Source organism: Canis lupus, chromosome 10, assembly GCF_011100685.1.
Source record: "Canis lupus familiaris isolate Mischka breed German Shepherd chromosome 10, alternate assembly UU_Cfam_GSD_1.0, whole genome shotgun sequence".
In the NCBI taxonomy this organism is placed as follows: Eukaryota; Metazoa; Chordata; class Mammalia; order Carnivora; family Canidae; genus Canis; species Canis lupus.
This window is the reverse complement of record NC_049231.1, coordinates 36,588,002-36,611,361: the sequence shown is the minus strand read 5'-3', so window position 1 is coordinate 36,611,361 and position 23,360 is coordinate 36,588,002. Positions and strand designations below refer to the sequence as shown.

Sequence of the window (23,360 nt, the reverse complement as noted above, 5' to 3'; positions counted from 1 at the left end):
CCCCTGGGGTGTGGTGGTGTGGAGGGGCGAACAGAATGGAGTATGACTGAGAGCAGGATGTTAGTGAGGTGATGGTGGCAAGAGTCCAGGGAAAGAATTAGGCAGATGTGAAGTGAGGCAGAGGCAGTGAGGAAGATATGTTCCAAATGTACAAAACAGACAGAATCTACATACAGGACTTGTCAAGGTTTGACCGTGGAAAGAAGTGGAAAAAGAGACATCTAGTATAATTTTGATTTTAATTGAGTTAAATGTGGTACCAGTAATGGAGAGAGGGAATGAAGGAAGAGAATAAGTTTGTCTGAAGATGAATTGAATCAGAGCCCACTGAATCTTAAATATCCACAACACACTCAGGTGGAGACACAGACACAGGAAACTGTAGCTTAGGAAACAGGCATTGTTTAAGGACAAATTTGTGAATAATAAATATATGAGATTTAAAAAATAAAAAAATAAAAATAAATAAATAAATATATGAGATTTACAGCAGTGGAAGAACATGGCAAAAAAAATAAAACCAGGAAAAGTGAACAAAATGAGAATAAACACAGGCTTCTGGCAGAGCCCTAAAAAAAATGAACATTTAAATTAAAAGTTTTAGACTTTTAATCCTAACAAAACCCATGGAGAATCTGAAAGAGTTATATCTCCACTTCTGACAAAGTGCACATCTACACAGAAGTTTACATAGTTTAGGGCCATACGTATTTTAGGGCCAGTGTTAGTTTGCAAAACCCTCAGGAGCTTCCTGGGTGCACTCTGAGTACAGCCTCCATATTTGGAGGGAAGGGAGAGACCAAAGAAAGAGGCAACCACTCCAGATTGGTAGACGGTAGGTTTCATTAGCAAGAGAACTTCCATATAAGCTTGTCTCAGGCAAGATGAATGGATTCCCTGCACCCACCCAAATCTTAAAGTTGATATACAAGCGTCAACTAGGTTCAGTCTCATATATCATCCAACCACAGCATTATCTCAAGGCTGTGTCCTTGAGTGGACTCTGGGATCAGGAAAGGCAAGCAGAACCCACATTCCCAGGACAGGGGCAAGGGTGAGGAGCCTCCAATTGTCAGGGTCCAGCTCATGGGTCAACTGGCAGTCACATCCTCTCAATTACTTCCCTCAACAGAGAGGCACAGTCCTCTTGATTTAAGAGAGGAAAGGCAGAGCAAGACACACTGGAAAAAATTAAAGAAGAGACACAAAGAAGGTGCTACTGCAGAAGGAAGGAGGGTAAGTGTGACCTGCAATCAGTGGGCAAGGGGAAGTGGAGGACTAGTCAAGAGCCAGTTCACACAGGGCCTGGCACACCAGGTCTGGGATTCTGAGCTTAATCCTAAGAGCAATGTATAAATAATGAAAAGGTTTATACAGGGGAGCAACTTGATCAGATTTGCATTTTCACAAGATTATCCTGGCTAACTAGAGGATGAGTGGAAGAGAACAAAGATGTGATTATGCCTTTTAGGACTTCTTACTATGAACACAGAAACTACAAACTCAAGGCAAGTCATCTGAAATTACTCTCTTAGAGGAACGAAAAGATATAGAATAGAAAGAGTAAAGAAAGTCTGTGGGTCATACAGAATACCATCAAAAAAAAAAAAAAAAAAAACAAATATACAATCATGGGAACACCAGAAAAAGGAGAGAGAGAGGAAGAGAGAAAGGGCAGAAAGCTTACTTAAAGATAAAATGGCAATGGCTGATGGAATTTAAGAACAAAACAAATTGGGGCACCTAGGTGGTTCAGTCAGTTAAGCAGCTGACTCTTGATTTTGGATCAGGTTATGATCAGGTCATGTGATCAACCCATGTCAGGCTCTGTGCTGGGTGCAGAGCCTGCTTAAGATTCTCTCTCCTAGAGGACACAGGCAACACCCTTTTTGAACTCGGCCACAGTAACTTCTTGCAAGATACATCCACGAACGCAAAAGAAACAAGAGCAAAAATGAACTATTGGGACTTCATCAAGATAAGAAGCTTTTGCACAGCAAAGGATACAGTCAACAAAACTCAAAGAAAACCTACAGAATGGGAGAAGATATTTGCAAATGACCTATCAGATAAAGGGCTAGTTTCCAAGATCTATAAAGAACTTCTTAAACTCAGCACCAAAGAAACCAACAATCCAATCATGAAATGGGCAAAAGACATGAAGAGAAATCTCACAGAGGAAGACATAGACATTTCTCATAGACACGCACATGAGAAAATGTTCTGCATCACTTGCCATCAGGGAAATACAAATCAAAACCACAATGAGATACCACCTCACACCAGTGAGAATGGGGAAAATTAACAAGGCAGGAAACCACATGTGTTGGAGAGGATGCGGAGAAAAGGGAACCCTCTTGCACTGTTGGTGGGAATGTGAACTGGTGCAGCCACTCTGGAAAACTGTGTGGAGGTTCCTCAAAGAGTTAAGAATAGACCTGCCCTACGACCCAGCAATTGCACTGCTGGGGATTGACCCCAAAGATACAGATGCAATGAAACGCCGGGACACCTGCACCCCGATGTTTCTAGCAGCAATGTCCACGATAGCCAAACTGTGGAAGGAGCCTCAGTGTCCATCGAAAGATGATGGATAAAGAAGATGTGGTTTATGTATACAATGGAATATTCCTCAGCCATTAGAAACGACAAATACCCACCATTTGCTTCGACGTGGATGGAACTGGAGGGTATTATGCTGAGTGAAGTAAGTCATTCGGAGAAGGACAAACATTGTATGTTCTCATTCATTTGGGGAATATAAATAATAGTGAAAGGGAATAGAAGGGAAGGGAGAAGAAATGTGTGGGAAATATCAGAAAGGGAGACAGAACATTAAGACTCCTAACTCTGGGAAACGAACTAGGGGTGGTGGAAGGGGACGAGGTCGGGGGGGGGGTGGGGGTGACGGGGTGACGGACACCGAGGGGGGCACTTGACGGGATGAGCACTGGGTGTTATTCTATATGTTGGCAAATTGAACACCAATAAAAAATAAATTTATTTAAAAAAACAAAAAAAACAAACAAACAAACAAAAAAAGATTCTCTCTCCTTTCCCCTCAGCCCTTCATCCCCTGCCCTGATCTTGCTCTCTCTCAAAAATAACAGACTGCTATAGGGGTGCCTGGCGAACTCAGTCAGTGGAGCATGCAACTCTTAATCTCAAGATTATGAGTTCCAACTCCACATTGTAGAGATTACTTTAGAAGAAAAAAAAAAAAACTCTTAAAAAATAATAAAATAAAATACAGACTGCTATAGGAGTTGCCAGGCTCAGAAACTAGTCCACAACCTCCACAGATCACAGATACCAGTGAACAGCTTTAGCCATAGGAGTAGGTACCAGATTCATGGCTAGAGTTTTGAAATGAAAGCTGAATGAATATTGAATATAGAAAGTTGCAGAAGATTTGTGGAAGAGAAGTATTGAGAAAGGAATTTAAATGTGTTCAAGCTACAACTGGAATGGATTTACTTAAGTTAAAAAGAAAAAAAAAGAGAAATATCAAAAGTACACTGGTGTGAAATTAGAATTAGAATTCGGTTTTCTCTCTGTTTAAAAAAAAAAAAAACAATGTTTTCTGAGATTATTGGCCTGCTCTTAGTAAGAAATTGTAAACACACTTTATCTTTACCTTTTACATAATGTCTAGAAAAAAGACTGTGTTTGACATGTTTTTATAATGTTTTGGACTCCTTGAGAAAACTGAGTCTTCTAAGAGCTAAATTTGTTATAACAATGTAGCTTTTTACATATGTTAAATTTCATGGGAAGCATTGTCAAATAAAAAGTGATGCTAAACTCCTTTTAGGATCTATTTGTACGAAATTCCTAAAATCCTATGTCCTGGTATAATGGTATGCCCTACTCGATTGCATTATAATGAACAGATCTTTAACCATGGCCATTTTTCAGTCTTTTGCAGATGTTATTGTTTTATTCTGATGCTTTGGGGGGGAAAGTTCCTGCAGAAGCTTTATTTCAAGGAGATTCTTGGAAAAGACTTTAACAAGTACAGGTTTCTGATAACTAAGATCAATTTGCCTTCACCTGGAAGGTGACATGATTTGACATGGGGTCCCAGTGAACAGTCAAGAAAAATTCTTCAGATGTTTTCAGTAGAAAAAAAGGTGTTTTTATTAGATCACGGGACAAGACCAATTGACAGAAAGAGCTGCACTAGGATTGTGAGGATCGATTGATTATATACTTTTAAGTTGGGGAGTATAGAGACAAAGCTTCCAAAAGGATTTTTGTATGTTAGAGAAGACTTAAGGAAGCTTCCAAAAGGATTTTTGTATGTTAAAGAAGACTTAGAGGATCCAGGAGACCTGGCTATTGTCAGGCTAGGGTGGTTTTTTCCTCCAGCAAGACATGAACATTAAGATAGTCGGGAGTTCCTGAAGGAATGTCTTGCTCTGCCTGTCTCAAGTATTCGTCAGTGGGCTGCAAGTTATAAGGAAATTTAATTTTATATACATTTCTTTTGCCTTTGTTCTCCACATTCTCTAGGAACTCAGCTGCCTAGATGTTGATAACCTTACTAAGGGCAAAAGGCAACCTTAGCTTAACATTATTCCAACACCCCAGGATCTCATGAGTCTACTTTAACATACAAAAATTCTTTGGAAACTTCGTCTCTACCCCACCGAGATCCATGTTGGCAATCATCCCCCAAGCTTATGACCCACTGGTATACATCTGAAAAGTCTCTTAACTGGGGTTCTGCTGGACAGCAATAAATGACTTTTTCCTTATAGTAGCTAGCCCCCGCGAGGTCCTAGAAACTTTGCTTCCAAAATTCGTTACAGACTTATGCTATCCCTTAAACTCCCCTCCCAACTTGAAAGTATATGATTAGCCACTCTCCATAATCCCTTGCAGCTCTTTCTGTCCATGGGTCCTGTCCCCATGCTTTAATAAAACCACCTTTTTGCACTGAAGACATCTCAAGAATTCTTTCTTGGCCATTGGCTCTGAACCCCACCACTTAAACCACATCAGGCTGAGCTCAGAGTGGTCTAATGAGCCCTAGCCATTAACCCTTTGCACTGATGTGTAGGCTATTCTAAAGGGATTAACCCTATGGCTCAGATAACAATGGAAGGCCACCAGGTGGATGATTATGAATAAGCTTGTAAGGCGTCAGGATATGTGGAAAGACACTTGAGTCCATCTGCAAGAGCCTGAGGTGGTTCTCATCATTTTTCATTTCCCAGCTCAGACACTGATACCCCTTGGCAGTCAGGAAGCTGATCCCTTAGCTCAGATACAAGCTGTAGCTACTGAATCTTCAGTAGCTACAGCAGATTGGCTGCACAGGAAGAGAGGAGACCACAGTGCCCAAGTAGCATGGCATATTGTCAGGGATGCCAGATTGCCTTTGAAGTACAGTGACTTGGTTAATGCAATAACAACATGCCATGTGTTCTAAACAATACCCAGGGCAACTGCTAACAGAATCTAGGGTTATCCAATGGAATTCCCAGCTGCTGAAGGACTGGCAAATTGATTACATTGATCCCTTCCCTCAGACTGAGGGTTCTAAATATGCCTTGGTTTGTGTGGACACCGCACCTGGCCTAACTCATGCTTTCTCCTGCTGTGTGCAAACCAAGCTGCCATCATCAGGGACCAGAGAAGCTAAATACAATGTGTAGTAGCAAATTAAATTATTAACAGGTAAAACAAGCTAAGCCAGGTGGACTAAAGTATCCTAGCCTTTAATACATTTAAATGACCAACAAACAATTCAAAGTTCTCATATTCCTTTACCAGTCCTAAAACTTTCCCTGTTCATTTCAAATGACATATAAAATATTGGCCTTTGTAAACCAAAGTCCTTCTTAAAGAAACTTGCATTCATTCTGTTTCTTAAAGTTATAAATCTTACCATGTCTTTGAAATTTAAACAGCCTACAGTCTCCTGAAACTAAAGGGGGGAAAAGGAAAAAAGACTTTTTCAAATACAACTTGCTAGAAGGGCTCACCTGCCCAAATTCTAGATCTCAGCCTCCTTACGAAAAATACAAATCTCAAAAATCTTCTCCACAGTAATCAATAACCAAAAGTTCTCTGCATCTGTCTGCATGTTTATATGTCTATTGTGAATAATTGGCATTTTCTACCTTCAGATGATATTGCTAAAATTAATTTGTAATAGAGTTGTATTTATTTGGCTTAAAGAAAATTAAGTGCTTATACATAAATTTAGTATTCATAAAATTTCTCAAAAATAAAATAGAAATATAATCTAAATGAATTTCAGGTTCACATGGTCAAGGAAAATATTTGGTATTAAAGCTAATTCAGGTGTTCATCTAATTAAAATAGGCATGTCTTTAGAATTATTAAATACAAAATTTTATTCTACAAAATTGAATTATTAAATTCAAAATAAATACAAAAATTTATTTTAAATTTACTAAAATAAGCTCATGCTATAACTGTTACAAAATTTGTCACCAATAATTTGCTATAATAAAACTTTTACTTGAAAATAGCTTCAGGTGCCTGGCTCAGTCAGTTATGCATCTGCCTTCTACTCAGGTCATCATCTCAGGGTCCTGGGATCCAGCCTTAGTCTCCCTGCTCAGTGGGGAGTCTGTTTTACCCTCTCCTTCTGCCCCTTCTTCCCCTTCTGTGCCCTCTCCTTCTCTCTCTCAAATTTTAAAAAACTTTTTAAAAAATGAAAATAGCTTCTAAAATCTTTTTGGTAACCTGAAACCTTAAAATTTTGCTAAGTTAAGAGATAGGTTAAGTTAAATTCATTGAATATCTAAATTATTTCAAAATAAGATAAAATAATGAAACTGAACACTAAAGATAGATTTATACATTTTGGCTTCCTTATTAAAAAGAAAATAAAGATAAATTTGGGTCCATTAGTGAACATTTTTTTGTGTTTCATTGAAATATTGTAGTATTAAAAACATATCTAGAAATTATGAAATATATTGATCAATTTGCCAGTCTAAAGAATGCTGTATAACACAGTTTACAATCGCTTACTACTTAGTTTTTACTAGAAATTAAAGTTCTCAGGGTTAACAATTCTAATTACATATGTGGCTAAAGGTACTAAAAATCATAAGAGAAACAACTCTATGTACCAGAAAAGTAGGTTATGTGCTTTCAGTGAAAGTAAATATGAGGAATGGAGATACTCTGTTTGGTTGGAAAAAAGAGAAAGTAATTTTTAACTAAAGTAAGGCTACTTATTTGAAGAAGTAGAATATAGGACATAATCTTAATTTAAAAAAAAAGAAGGAGGAGATGGTATTAAATGTTTATAGAAAAGGAACTTTTAAAAGGAAATTTAATGTATGGTTAGACCCGGTTATGATTGGATACATTTCATTAAGTAAATAAGATTTAATATCAAATGTATACTGGTGCAAAATTAGAATTGTGTTTTCTCTCTGTTAAAAAAACAAAGTTCTCTTAGACTATTGGTCTACTTTAATAAAAATTTGTAAATAAAAGGATTTTTCTTTTTACCTTTAATAAAATTTACCTTTAATAAAATAAAGATTCCGTGTTTTCTTCTTCATCAGGATTACTAGTACTTGAAAAAACTGTGTATTTCCATAACATTAAAAGATCTAAGTTTTTCTCACAACTATGTAATCTTCTGTATTTTCCTTTAAAATCTTTTACTGTTACTTAGGTTAAATAGATAATTAGGTGTCAAAATGAAGTGTGATCCTATCCTATTCAAATGTTTGAATCTTTTGATTTTTTAAAAGTTTTTATTTAAATCCCAGTTAGTTAACATGCAATGTAATATTAGCTTCAGGTGTACAATATAGAGAGCTTTAGCACTTCCATCTACTACCCTCTGTTCATCACAGTGCATTCTTTAATCACCATCATCTATTTAACCCATCCCCCACCCACCTCCCCTCTGGTGACCATTACTTTGTTCTCTATAGTTAAGGATCTGTTTCTCAGTTTGCCTCTCTCTCTTTCTTTCTCTTTGCTTGTTTGTTTTGTGAAATCATATGGTATTTGTTTTTCTCTGACTGGCTTATTTCACATCAAAAAATCTCATTCTCTTTGATGGCTCAGTAATATTCCATTATATATATACCACATCTTTTTTTTTTTTAAGATTTTATTTATTTATTCATGATAGTCACACAGAGAGAGGGAGAGAGGCAGCGACCCAGGCAGAGGGAGAAGCAGGCTCCACGCAGGGAGCCCAACGCGGGACTTGATCCCGGGTCTCCAGGATCGTGCCCTGGGCCAAAGGCAGGCGCCAAACCCCTGCGCCACCCAGGGATCCCTATACCACATCTTTTTTAACCATTCACCAATTGATGGACACTTGGGCTGTTTCCCAATAATTTGTCTATTGTAGATAATGCAACTAAAAATATTGGGGTGCATGTATCCCTTTGAATTAGTATTTGTATTATTTGTATAAAAACGTAGTAGTGCAATTGCTGGATTGCTGGGTAGCTCTATTTTTAACTTTTTGAGGACCCTGCATATTGTTTTCACAGTGGCTACACCAGTTTGCATGCCCACCATCAGTACATGAGTGTTCCCCTTTTTCCACATCCTCACCAACACTTGTTTCTTATGTTGGTGATTTTAGCCATTCTGACAAGTGTGAGATGGTATCTCATTGTAGTTTTGATTTGCATTTCCCTGGTGACTAGGAATATTGAGCATCATTTCATGTGTCTGCTGGCCATCTGGATGTCTTCTTTGGGGAAATGTCTTTTCATGTATTCTGCCCATTTTTTAGTAGAATTATTCATTTTGAGGGTGTTGAGTTTTATAAGTTCTTTATATATTTTGAATACTAACCTTTATCAGATATGTCATTTGCAAATATCTTCTCCCATTTGGTAGGTTGCCTTTTAGTTCTGTTGATTGTTCCCTTCACTGTGTAGGAAGTTTTTATTTATTTTCATTATGATGAAATCCCAGTGGTTTATTTTTGCTTGTTTTTTTCCTCTTGCCTCAAGAGATATATGTAGAAAGAAGTCACTATGGCCCATGTCAAAAAAGCTACTGCCTGTGTTGTCTTCTAGGATTTTTATGGTTTCAGATCTCAGATTTAGGTCTTTAACTTATTTTGAGTTTATTTTTGTACATGACATAAGAAAACAGTCCAGTTTTATTCTTTTGCACATTGCTGTCTAGTCTTCCCAACACTGTTGAAGAGGCTTTTTCCATTGGATATTCTTTCCTGTCTTATCAAAGACTAACTAACTGACCATATAATCGTGGGTTCATATCTGGGTTCTCTATTCTATTCTACTGATGTGTGTGTCGGTTTTTGTGTCAATACCATGTTGCCTTGATGATCACAGCTTTGTGATATAACTTGAAGTCCAGAAAGGTGACGCCTCCAGCTTTGCTTTGCTTTTTCAAGACTGTTTTGGCTATTTGGGGTCTTTTCTGGTTCCATACAAATTTAAGATTGTTCGTTCTAGCTCTGTGAAAAATGCTGTTGGTATTTTGATGGGGATTACATTAAATGTGTAGAAAGCTTTGGGCAGTATAGACATTTTAACAATATTTGTTCTTCTAGTCCATGAACATGGAACATCTTTCCATTTCTTTGTGCCATCATTAATTTCTTTCAACAGTGTTTCATAGTTTTCAGAGTACAGGTCTTTCACCTCTTCAGTTAGGTGCATCCCTAGGTATCTCATGGCTTTTAGTGCAGTTGTAAATGGGATTAATTCCTTAATTTCTCTTTCTGCTGCTTCATTATTGGTGTATAGAATGCAACAGATTTCTGTATGTTGATTTCGTATCCTGAGACTTCACTGAATTTGTGTATCAGTTCTAGTAGTTTTTTTGTTGACTCTAGTAGGAGTCTTTTGGATTTTCTACATAAAGTATTATGTCAACTGCGAATAGTGGAAGTCTGACTTCTTACTTGCTGATTTGGATGCCTTTTATTTCTTTTTATAGTCTGATTGCTACGGCTAGGACATCCAGTACTATGTTAATAAAAATGGTGAGAGTGAAGCCCCATCTTGTTCCTGACCTTAGGGGAAAAGCTCTCAGTTTTTTTTCCCATTGAAGATGATATTAGCTGTGGGTCTTTAGTATATGGCCTTTATCATGTTGAGTGTATTCCCTCTATCTCTACTTTGTTGAGAGTTTTTATCATGAATGGCTGTGAACTTTGTCAAATGCTTTTTCTGCATGCATTGAAAGGATCAAGTGATTCTTAACCTTTCTTTTACTAATGTGATGTATCACGTTGATTGATTTGTGAATATTGAACTACATTTGTAGCCACTTGATAGTAGTGAATGATTAATGCATTCTTAAATTTGGTTTACTATGCTTTTATTGAGAATTTTTGCATCTATGTTCATCAGGGATATTGGCCTATAGTTCTCTTTTTCAGTGATATCTTTATCAGGTTTTGGTATCAGGGTAATGTTGGCCTCATAGAATGAATTTGGACATTTTCTTTCCTTTTCTATTTTTTAGAATAGTTTGAGAATAAGTATTAATTTTTCCTTAAATGTTTGTTAGAATTCACCTGTGAAGTCATCTGGTCCTGGACTTCTGTGTGTTGGGAGTTTTTTGATTACTGATTCAATTTATTTGCTGGTTTTTGATCGGCTCAAGTTTTCTATTTCTTCTTGCTTCAGTTTTGGTAGTTAAGTGCTTCTAGGAATTTATCCATTTCTTTCAGGTTGTCCATTTTGTTGGCATATGGTTTCTCATATTATTTTCTTATTATTGTACTTTTGTGGTATTGGTTGTTAATTCCCCTCTCTTATTTGTGATTTTCTTTATTTAGGTTCTTTCTCTTTTCTTTTTATAAGGCTGGCTAGAGGTTTGTCAATTTTATTTACTTATTTAGACTTTATTTACTTGAGAGAGAGCAAGCTAGAGACAGAGAAAGCACGCACACATGAGGAGGGGGGAGGGGCAGGGGGAGAGGGAGAAGCAGACTCCCTGTGAGGAGCCCAAAGCCATGCAGGGCTCAACTCAGATCCCCTTAACAATGACCCAAGCTGAAGGTAAATGCTTAACTGACTGAGCCACCCAGGCACTCCAGAGGTTTGTCAATTTTATTAATTTTTTCAAAGAACCAGTTCCTGGTTTCATTGATCCTATTATAGTTTGTTTTGGGTTTCTTGGTTTGTTTTTGTTTTTTTGTCTTTCATTTTTAGTTTCTGGATCATTTATTTCTGCTCAATTTTTATTATTTCCTTCCTTCATCTGCCTTTAGGCTTCATTTGTTGTTCTTTTTTAGCTCCTTCAGGCATAGGGTTACATTGATATTTTTCTTGCTTCTTGAGGTAGACTTGTATTGCTATATACTTCCCTCTTAGAACTTTTGCTACATCTCAAATGTTTGGGGCCATTGAGCTTTCATTTTCATTTATTTCCATGTATTTTTAAATTTCTACTTTCATTTCCTGCTTGACCCATTCATTTTTTAGTATCATGTTATTTAACTTCCATGTATTTGGTCTTTCCAGACTTTTTCTTGTGTTGACTTTAAGTTTCATAGCATTGTGATCAGAAAATATGTATGGTACAACTTCAGTCTTTTTGTATTTGTTGAGGCCTATTCTGTGATCTAATATGTGATCCATTTTGGAGAATGTTCCATGTGCACTTGAAAAGAATGTGTATTCTGCTCTTTGGGATAGAATATTCTGTATATATCTGTTAAGTCCATGTGCTCCAGTGTGTCATTCAAAACCAGTGTTTCCTTGTTGGTTTTCTATTTAGGTGATCTGTCCATTGATATAAGGGGGTATTAAAGTTCCCAATATTACTGTATTATTATTGAAGAGTTTCTTTACGTTTGCTATTGTTTTATATATTTGGGTGCTTCTATGTTGGGTGCATAAACATTTATAATTCATAGATCTTCTTATTGGATTGTCCCTTTTATTATGATATAGTGACATTCTTTGTCTCTTATTACCATCTTTGTTTTAAAGTCTATTTTGTCTGATGTAAATATTGTTACTCTGGCTTTATTTTGACATCCATTTGCGTGCTTGATGTTTCTCCAGCCTCTCAATTTCAATCTCCAGGTGTCTTTATTTCTAAAATGAGTCTCTTGTAGTCAGCATATACATGGGTCTTCTTTTATCCATTCTGACACCCTATGTCTTTTGACTGGAGTGTTCAGTCCATTTATATTCAAAGTAATTATTTTTTTAAGATTTTATTCATTTATTCATTAGAGACACGGAGAGAGAGAGAGGCAGAGACATAGGCATAGGGAGAAGCAGGCTCCTTTTGTCACGAGCCCGATGTGGAACTCCATCCCAAGACCCTGGGATCATGACACCCTGACGGTGCTCAACCGCTGTGCCACCCAGGTGTCCTCAAAATAATTATACATATATATATATATTACCATTTTATTACTTGTTTTGTGGTTGTTTCTGAAGAATTATTCTGATCATGACTTGTCTTTCTCACTTTGGGTGTCTCCTGTCCACTCAAAGAGTCTCCTTTAATATTTCTTGCAGGACCTGTTTAATGGTCATGAACTCCTTTAGGTTTTGTATGTCTAAGAAACTCTTTATCTCTCTTTCTATTCTGAATGATAGTCTTGCTGGATAGAATATTCTTGGCTACAGAATTTTTTTTATTCAGCACTTTGAATATATCATGCTACTCCCTTCTGACTTGCCATGCTTCTGTTAAAAAATGTTCAGCTAGTCTTATGGGATTACACTTATAAGCTAAGGACTTCTTTTTGTCCTGCTGCTTATGTCTTGGTGTTGGCCTGTTTTGTTGTTTTTGATGGAAGTTCTCTCTGACTTCTAGATCTGGATGTCTGTTTCCTTCCCCAGATAGGGAAGTTTTCAGTATTATTTCTTCAAATAAATTTTTTTCCCTTTTTTCTGTCTCTCTGATTTTTCTGGGACTCTTTTATTATGTATGTTATTACATTTGATGAAGTCATTAAATTCCCTAAGTCTATTCTTAAGTTACATAATTCTTCTTTTTATTCTTGTGTTAAATAATTCTTCTTTCTTTTGTTCAACTTGATTACTTTCTATTACTTTGTCTTCTAGGTCACTAGTTCATTCCTCTGCTTCTTCCAGCCTATTCTTCTTGCATTAAGCCTGTTTCTAATTATTGCAATCTTCATCTCTGATTGATTCTTTTTTTAACTCTTTTATCTCTTTGCTAAGAGTCTCACTGATATTTTCTATTCTTTTCTTAAGCCAAGTGATTGGCTTATGATTGTTCCTTTAAATTCTCCATCAGGCTTGTTATTTATGTCTGTTTTGTTTAGATATCTTGTTCTTTCATTTGGGATAAATTCCTCTATCTTTGCATTTTGTCTAAGTTTCTGTCTTCTTCTCTGTGTTAGAAATGCCAGTTATATCTCCTGCTCCTGAAAGTAATGGCTTTATGAAGAAGAGGTCATGTAGTGCCCAGGGTGTGGTGCTTCAGGTAGTGTCTCTGGTGTGTGCTACACACATTCTGCTGCTGTGTTTTGGCTGCTCTTTCAGGCCAGTCTATTGAAGATGCTCTCCTTGTCTGCTAGGGCAGTGTTTGGTCCCTGGCCTGAGTATGGCATTTTTACTAGGTGTGCTCTGGTCTGCTTGTAAAATGAGACCTGCCACTACCTCCATCAGAACTGCGGAACTCTCTGGTCAGGAGACAAGGTGTGGGCAGGGGTTTGTGCTGAACTTTCTGGAGAAGGGCCTGCTGCACTGGGGCTGAAGCAAATCTGACTGAGAAGGGCAGTTCTATGGGAGTGGGAGCACAGAGGTGGGGTTTTGTGTATACAAGTTAGGCAGCCAGTGTCTGTGCTGTGCATCTTCCTGCAGGTGGCTTTGTGTTTATACTGAGAGGTGGGGGAGGGAAATGGTGCCTGCCAGCTCCTTTGTTCCCAAAGAGGTGAGTCCATGAATGCTGTCTCTTGGTGACATGCTCTGAGAAGAGCGAATCTCCACTTGTGTGCTCCAGGTGTTCTTCAGGTCACTGTCTCCATGCTCTCTGACCCTGGGTTGTTTGCCTGCCTTCTCTCCAGGAGCAGCACAGTGCCCTCCAGGCTCTATCCCAGCCAATTCCGCTGACCTTTGAAACACCAGGCTTTAAGCCCTTCTGGTTGCAAGAATTCATGAGATTCAGCCCCTCTCATTTTCCAAGCCAATGGCTTTGGGGAAGTGTTCTCCAGTGTGTTCCCCTGTGTGTTCCTCAGTCTTTCTCACCTTTCCCTGTGACCAGAGTTCTCTCCTCTCCACAGCACTGTGATCTGTTTCTTCCCTAAACCCTGTCTCTGTACTTCCTACCTTCTCTGATGTAGCCTCTTCTCTCCCTTTCATGGTGGAGGTTGTTCTATCAGTCTCCAGATCTATTTCTGGGGTATTTAACTAGTCATCTAGTTGTGTTCATGGGACAAGAGGAGCCAACCGTCCTCCTACTCCACTGCAATCTTCCTTTTCTCTCTAAATCTTCTGATTTTTTTTTATAAACCTCCCTAAGTCAAATTCTAACTTTAAATTTTTCTAGAGGATCCCTTGAACATTTCAAAAGTTTTGTTCCCCTCATAAAAGAGAAATATTCAACAGTTAGGGTTATTTGGTATGTTAAATTACATGGGAAACATTGTCAAATAAGTGACACTAAACCTTATTTGATTATATTCTTTTAGATATATGTTATTACAATAAATGTTTTACAAATTTTAAGAAACTCCTAGAAATCTGATATGTCCCATTATGTTATCTTGAAATACTGTGTATTGCAGAAATAAAAAAATTTCCTTGTCAGTTGCATTGTAATTAACTCTAAGCAGATCCTTAGCCATGCTATATTTGTCTTTTGTCATTTACAGTTTACAGTTACTGGTTTACTCCAATGCTTTTGCAAATGTGTTTTATCTTCAGAGAGATTCATAGAAAGGACTTTTAAAGATATAGGTTTCTGATCATCTTATGATCATAAAACTGAACTGGGTAAGAATTTCTGAAACTAGTGAAAAGGGTGGATTCAATTAGAACAATAATTGGGTACCTGGATGATTCAGTGGTTGAGCATCTGCTTGTGTTTGGCTCAGGTTGTGATCCTAGGGTCCTGGGATTGAGTCCCACATCAGACTCCCTGCAAGGAGCCTGCTTCTTCCTCTACCTCTGTCTCTGCCTCTCTGTGTGTCTCTCATGAATAAATAAAATCTTAAGAAAAGAACAAGAATTAATAACATGGTACTAAATGCACTACAGACAATAATTTTAATTTTTATGATTTTTTGTTTGAAACGTTGACTTTTTAATGTCTTGTTTTTCTAGATTTAAGAAAACCTTTTCTCTTAAGCTAACTGATTTAAAGCAACTTGATAAAACATACCTTTGTGAATAAATCAAAACATTAATTTCTGTCTTTCTACCTATTCTTTCCAGAATTTGGAATCTCAGAAAAGACTACTTTTGAATCTCCTTGGAAAGGACTAGTGTAGGTTCTCCTCACTACCCAGATATCAGTCAAACTTCAGCAATTTAATTTTGGATGTGTATCTCACAGTTGAAAAAGGCTCCACCTGACATTTGGTCCCATACAAGTGTTGGAGATTTCCCAATCAGATTGACTAGTAAGAGAAGTGACCGATATCAAGGTAGATTGCCTCCATTGGAGATACTGGATTAATATTTCATATTTTAAGCACAAAATCTTTTCTTCTTCCCTTTCTTTCCTTTATTCTGACAATGGCCTGGAATGAAAACTCCATTATTCATATCTCCCAGGCCACTGCTAAAGGGAGTAATCCTGGCCCATTAAGTTGTTGGATTTGTGATAAAAAAAAAAACTCCTGTCCATTAAAAGTGCCACTTTAGTGGAAATGATTTGTGTCAAGGTGATGGGGGAAACACAGGGCTAGCTGAGGACAAGGCACAAGCTTTGGGCAGCACATTGACAAGTCCTGGAAACAGGCAAAGGAACATTACTCTACAAACTCAACTGCCTCAATGTTCATACTTTGCTAAAGGCAGAAGGCAATCTTAGCCCAACCCCCAGGAGCCTGTAAGTCTATTTTAACATACAAAAATTCCTTTAGAAATTTCCTTTATCTCTAAACCCCCAAAATACATGTAGGCAATCATCTTCCAAACACATGGCCCACTGATACACATCTGAAGAGTCTCATGACTCAGGTTTTATTAGACAGTGATATGACATTTTCCCAGAAATAGCTAGCCCTCTCGAGGTCCTGGATTGGATAATATTAAGAACCATGATGATCATGATGATGATGATGATGATGATTTTTATTACGGCAATGTTGAACATGATAGGGACAATACTCAGATTAAACACCCAGCATACCAACTGTATATTTAATAAGACACTTATTGATTCTACAAAAAAAAATCTGAAATAAACTACAAACTATCTCCACTTCCATGCAAACAACATGGTCTTGAGTAGAACATATGACACAACATACAAATATTATAAGTGTGAATCACAGGCAGATTGCTCTTCTGGTGATGAGACAGGAATCTCTAAACTAATATATGCATTGGGCTGAATGAAGAATAATGTAGATATAAACACCACCAAATGGGGGGCAAGAGCATGGTCATATCAGTTTAAAACTATTTGTTACATTAATAATATATAAAAAATTGGACAGCCCCGGTGGCACAGCGGTTTAGTGCCACCTGCAGCCTGAGGTGTGATCCTGGAGACACAGGATGAAGTCCCCCGTCGGGCTCCCTGTGTGGAGCCTGCTTCTCTCTCTGCCTGTGCCTCACCCCTCTCTCTCTCTGAATAAATAAATAAAAATATTTAAAAATAATAATAATAATATATAAAAAATTGCCAGTTGGAACAAAATTATGCTCTATTTGTGGAAGAAAACACATAAAGAATCAATAGATGACTGGTGAAAACCAAGAGTAAGAAGCAAAATATTAAATTCAAAAATTTGGGAAAACATAGAAAAAATATTTTAAAATTATGAGATGACTTTACCATACAGAATACTAAATATGTAGTTTCAGCCATAGGTAATGATGATCCTTTAGGAGTAGACATTGTCACAGCATATCCACATGAATACAGTTGAACAACTATATCTTTAAATATAAATAAGCCCAAACTCGATCATTTATTATACTCCCAACTTACAGCTTTTAAGTCATACTTAGCTACTAGAAAATTAACAGTAGATCCATGGGCACTATGTCCAGATTTTAAAAGAATAGGGACATTTCTTAAGGTATATAGAGAACATATAGGAAACAGCATATAACACATATCATTATCTTTGGTAGTATACACTAGGCTTCTATCAACAGATTTCTACCACAAGAATATAGGAACCTGTGCTAATAAAACCTTCATGGTCATATTGGAACCTACAGTACTAACCTATACCTTGAAATTTAATATACAGAACTTTCAATCCAGATAGAGATTCCCAAATTGTGCCTAGTTTTATACATCTTAATTTATTCCCAACTTACAACCTCTACCAAAAACAGATTCACTAAAATGAAGGTAACCTTTACAGTTCCTTCTTGGACCAGTAAGAGGCTTAATTGGAGAAGCAATCGCAAGTGCTTTTCCTCAATTATAAATTGATGAAATCACATTAAATTTTTAGAATTTTGAAATCAAACAATCTCAATTTTACACACATGCAAAGGCAAGCTGCAAAGGCAGCTTTCTCATCACTGGACACAGAGACGGATAAAATTAGCAATATATTACAAAACATAAATGAATTTCATATAAAGGTAAATAGAGCCATGGAAATTCTTCATAAAGTAGTTGGAAGAAACACTAAAAATACCAAAATACTAAAAAATAACATGAAGGATGTTTCTCTAATTGTAGAATGTCGGTTTTCACAGTTAAGATTGGTTGATACGTGGAATACTTTTAGGACAACTACAATCTTGGGGGCAATGCTGGTCACCTAAGATAACAGACAACCAAATCAGAGAGAAAGTAGATAACAACATATCCTAAAGGCTATGGTTCCTTGAGCAACAGTGAAATTAGCTTATTGACACTTAAAGGAGGTAACATGACATTGAGTTACCACATTTCTGTGGTTCTCCAATATCAAAAGAGAGACTTAATCCTACAGGTCACAGAAAGACCCTTTATGATAGAAAAATGGTATCCCAGGATAGGTTTTTTGGTTTTTTTTAAGATTTTATTATGCAAGGAGCCCGATGAGGGACTCAGTCCCGGGGAATCCAGGATCAGGCCCTGAGCCAAAGGCAGATGCTCAATCCCTGAGCCACTATCCTGGGCGTATATCCCTAATGACTAATGATGATAAGGATTTCTTATGTGTTTACTGGCTATTTGTATATCTGTTGGTTTGCAACCCTCTCAGGAACTTCTGATGTATAATCTGATATTAGTCTCCAAAGGCAGAAGGCAAGGAGAGAAGACCAAAGAAAGAAGCAGGTCATTCCAGGTTGGTAGGTGTCAGTTTTAATAAGCAAATAGGATTTACATATGAGACTTGTCTTGGGCAGGAGCAAGATGAATGAACTCCCACCCCCAACTACCAAATTTTAAAAATTTATATAGAGGCCCTAACTGGGTTTAGTCACTGTACAGGTATTCTCAACACCATATCACTAACTCAATGTTGTGTCCTTGGCACAGCCTCTAGAAGTGGGAAAGGCAAGAAGAACCCATATTCCAAGGACAGGGTAAGGGATAAGGAACATCAGATCACCTGGGTCCAGCTCACAGATTGATCAGTGATTATGTCTTTATGGGGACAAAAGGAATCCCTCATCTGGTGACTCGTGATGCTCACACCATCCGCTATCCTGATCCCCACATCAAGGTGAATGACACAATTCAGATTGATTTGGAGACTGGAAAGATTATTGATTTCATCAAGTTTGATACTGGTAATCTGTGTATGGTGACTGGAGGTGCCAACCTAGGAAGAATTGATGTGATCACCAACTGAGAGAGACACCTTGTTTCTTTTAATGTAGTTCATGTGAAAGATGCCAATGGCAACAGCTTCACCACCAACTCTCCAACATATTTGTTACTGGCAGAGGCAACAAACCATGGATTTCTCTTCCTTGTGGAAAGGGTATCCACCTCACCATTGCTGAGCAAAGAGACAAGAGACTGCTGGCCAAACAGAGCAGTGGGTAAAACGATCCCTAGGTGATGTGATTGGAAGTCTTTAAACTTAAAGAGTCTACAGCACAGAAAAAGAAAAGTAAAGTTAAAAATGGAACTACCCTATGACCAGCTGTTTCACTACTACTAGGTATTTATCCAAAGGATACAGAAATAATGATTCAAGGGGACACATGCACCCCAATGTTTACAGAAGCAATGTCCACAATAGCCAAAAGCAAAATTATGAAAAGATCCCAAATGTCCATGGACAGATGAATGGATAATGAAGATGTTTCTGGTTTTTAATTAAGTTATCTTTTTATTTTGAATTATAAGAATCATTTATATATTCTGAAGACAATTTCATTTTCAGACATAGGATTTTTCAAATATTTTTTCCTATTTGTGGGTTGTCTGTCTACTTTCTTGATAGAATCCTTTGAGGTACAAAATATTTTAGTTTTGATAAAGTAAAATTTATCTATTTTTTATTTTTGTGCTGTGTTTTTAGTGTCATATTTAAGAAATTGCCTAGGGAGGGCGGGGCAAGATGGCTGAGAAGTAGGGTCCCCAAGTCTCTTGTCCCCCCACCAACTAACTTTGAAGATAACTTTCAAATCATCCTGAAAACCTACGAATTCAACCTGAGATTTAAAGAGAGAAGAGCTAGAATGCTACAGAGACAAGAGTTTTCACTTCTAACAAGGTCGGAAGGCAGAAAATATTTTAAAAAATTAAAAAGAATCCAGTGGGGGAGGGACCCCCATGAGGATCCGGGCTAAGGCCTGTGATGAAAGCCTCCCGGGACAAGAAAGCCCAGTCCCGGAGAAGCAGGAACTTTAAAAACCCACACCGGATTCTTCCCAGATGGAAAGGCACTTAGCAGGGAACTCGGGGAGAACCGCAGGAGGGGCAGTGGAGCCTCCAGCCTCCCACGGTCACTAACAGAGGACGCGCCCGGGGAGAGCCGCTGCACACCACAGCCCATCTCGGTAAAGGGCTGGAGCGCCCGCCCAGCGGGTCTTCGGGGAGAGGCTGGTCCGTCAGGCAGGGCCTCTGGGTGGAGGGGGCTGCGCCCTGCTGCCTTCAGGCGCCCCGGGCCCAGGAGCTAGATTCCAGCAGCGCAGGCCCTGGATCCCAGGGCTCCAGGGGACACAGCCCAGGATACTGCACTCCCCCCAGGACAGGCAGAGGTGGGAATGGCACAGGACAGCAAGGACTCTCCTGCCGCCGGGCACCCACAAGCTGTACAGATCAGCACCCCCCACCCCAGGAGCATCCAGGCCAGTGTGGACTGGGAGACTCTGGTACTCCAGAGCTGGAGAGCTGGCTGCACCCGTGTTGTTGTTCCTCCTGTTGTCACCCTGTGCCTGGGAGAGGTGGGGCTGCCAGGGGAGAGAGGTCTCACAGGTGAAACAGCTCCCATTGAGCCGTGCACCTGGCAGGGGGCGGGGCAGCTCCCCGGGGTGCACACACCTGAGAACCAGCACAGCAGCACCTCCCACAGAAGACCAACTGGAAGGACAGGGGAAGAGCAAGTTATTGACCTAGCAGTGCTGGAAAGCTCCAGGGGAAGTCAAGGGATTTACAGTATATAGAACCAGAGGGTCCCTGGCCCGAGCCTGAGGGTCCCTGGCCTGAGCCTGAGCCCTGGCCTCCCGAGTCGCCCTCTGGCTCTCAAGCAGCATGAGCTTCACCACCCGCTCCACCTTCTCTTCCAACTACTGGTCCCTGGGCCACCGGGTCCGGCCTATCAGTAGGGCGGCCAGCATCTATGAAGGCATGGGGGGCTGGGGCTGCTGGGGCTCCTGGATCTCCGTATCCCGCTCCAACAGCTTCCGGGCAGCTGGAGGGGTCTGGGGGCCCCGCCAAGGGGATGGCCGGGGGTCTGGCGGGCATAGGGGGCATCCAGAGAGAGAAGGAGACCATGCAAGACCTGAATGACTGCCTGGCCTCCTACTTGGAGAGGGTGAGGAGCCTGGAGGCTGATAATCAGGGACTGAAGATGAAAATCCGGGAACACCTGGAGAAGAAAGGCCCCCAGGTCGGAGTCTGCGGGCATTACTTTAAGACAATCAAGGACCTGAGGGCTCAGATCTTTGCAATTGCTGTGGACAATGCCCGCATCATTCTGCAGATTGACAATGCCCAGATTGCTGCTGACGACTTCCACGTCAAGTATGAGACAGAGCTCAGGTAGACTATATTCTTCCTCCACTATAATTTCTTCAGCACCACCATCTCCCAGTACCCCTCCCCCCCTTTTTTCCTCTTTTCCTTTCTTTTCTTTTTTTTTTTTTTTTCTTTCTTCTTCTTTAGGATCCCTGGCCCTTTATTTTTTACTACTTTGTTTTAAAATTCATTTTTCACTTTAGTGGTCCTTTTTTTTATTTCTTTCTGATCATTGTTTTCAATTTCTGGTCTCTGACCTTGGCAGAATCAGCTAGGATGAAATTTACTTAGGTCATGGTTGATATTCCTGACACAGCCCACTCATACAGCCACTCTGCACTGAGAAAAATGACTAGAAAAAAGGAAGAACTCACCACAAAAGAAAGAATCAGAAACAGTACTCTCTGCCACAGAGTTACAGAATTTGGATTACAATTCGATGTCAGAAAACCAATTCAGAAGCACAATTATAAAGCTACTGGTGGCTCAGTAAAAAAGCATAAAGGAACCAAGAGACTTCATGACTGCAGAATTTAGATCTAATCAGGCCAAAATTAAAAATCAATTAAATGAGATGCAATCCAAACTGGAGGTCCTAATGATGAGGCTTAAAGAGGTAGAAGAAAGAGTGAATGACATAGAAGACAAGTTGATGGCAAGGGGGGAAACTGAGGAAAAAAGCAAAAAACAATGAAAAGACCATGAGAAAAGATTAAGAGAAATAAATGATAGGATCAGAAGGAAAAATCTATGTATAATTGGGGTTCCAGAGGGCGCCAAGAGGGACAGAGAGCAGGAAAGCATATTTGAACAAAACATGGCTGAGAACTTCTCTAATTTGGGGAGGGAAACAGGCATTCAGATCTAGGAGATAGAGAGGTCTCCCCCTAAAATCAATAAAAACCATTCAACACCTTGACATTTAATAGTGAAACTTGAAAATTCCAAAGATAAAGAGAAAATCCTTAAAGCAACAAGAGACAAGAGATCTCTAACTTACATGGGGAGAAATATTAGATTAACAGCAGACCTCTCCACAGAGACCTGGCAGGCCAGAAAGGGGTGGCAGGATATATTCAGGGTCCTAAATGAGAAGAACATGCAGCCAAGAATACTATATCTATCAAGGCTCTCATTCAGAATAGAAGGAGAGATAAAGAGCTTCCAAGATACACAGAAACTGAAAGAATATGTGACCACCAAACCAGTTCTGCAAAAAGTATTAAGGGGGACCTCTGTAAAATAAAGAGGAAGCCCAAAGAAATAATCCACAAAAACAGGGAGTGAATAGGTATTACGATGACACTAAATTCATGTCTTTCAATAGTAACTCTGAACATGAAATGGGCTAAATGATCCCATCAAAAGACGCAGGGTTTCAGACTGGATAAAAAAGCAAGACCCATCTATTTGCTGTCTACAAGAGACTCATTTGAGACCTAAGAACACCTCCAACCTGAAAATGAAAGTTGGAGAACCATTTACCATTCAAATGGTCCTCAAAGAAACCTGGGGTAGGAATCCTCATATCAGATGAATTAAAGTTTATCCCAAAGACTGTAGGAAGGGATGAAGAGGGACACTATTTCATACTTAAAAGATCTATCCAACAAGAGGACCTAACAATTATGAATAAATGAAACTGAAGAAAGAAAAATTAAGCAGTCAATCCCATTTACAATTGCACCCAAAAGCATAAGATACCTAGGAATAAACCTAACCAAAGAGTTAAAGGATCTATACCCTCAAAACTACAGACACTTCTGAAAGAAATTGAGGAAGACACAAAGAGATGGAAAAATATTCCATGCTCATGGAATTGGAAGAATTAATATTGTGAAACTGTCAATGCTACCCAGGGCAAAGTACACATTCAATGCAATCCCTATCAAAATACCATGGACCCTCTTCTCAGAGTGGGAACAAATCGTCTTAAGATTTGTGTGGAATCGGAAAAGACCTCGAATAGCCAGGGGAATACTGAAATAGAAAACCAGAGCCAGGGGCATCACAATGCCGGATTTCAGGTTGTACTACAAAGCTGTGGTCATCAAGACACTATGGTACTGGCACAAAAACAGACACATAGAGTAATGGAACAG

The 23,360-nt window shown here is 38.9% G+C and overlaps 1 long non-coding RNA gene across 2 annotated transcripts in view; it reads right to left on the bottom strand.

The window, feature by feature from the left end:
- Nucleotides 1-23,360, bottom strand: part of LOC111097683 — a 145,868-nt gene that overhangs the window by 23,956 nt on the left and 98,552 nt on the right. The window contains exon 5 of one of the 2 annotated variants that reach the window (XR_005365709.1): nucleotides 16,197-16,739. The exons of the other annotated variant lie outside the window; for it this stretch is intronic. This is a non-coding gene — a long non-coding RNA (uncharacterized LOC111097683). Of the gene's footprint in view, nucleotides 1-16,196; nucleotides 16,740-23,360 lie in introns of those variants that run through there. 2 annotated transcript variants of the gene reach the window in all.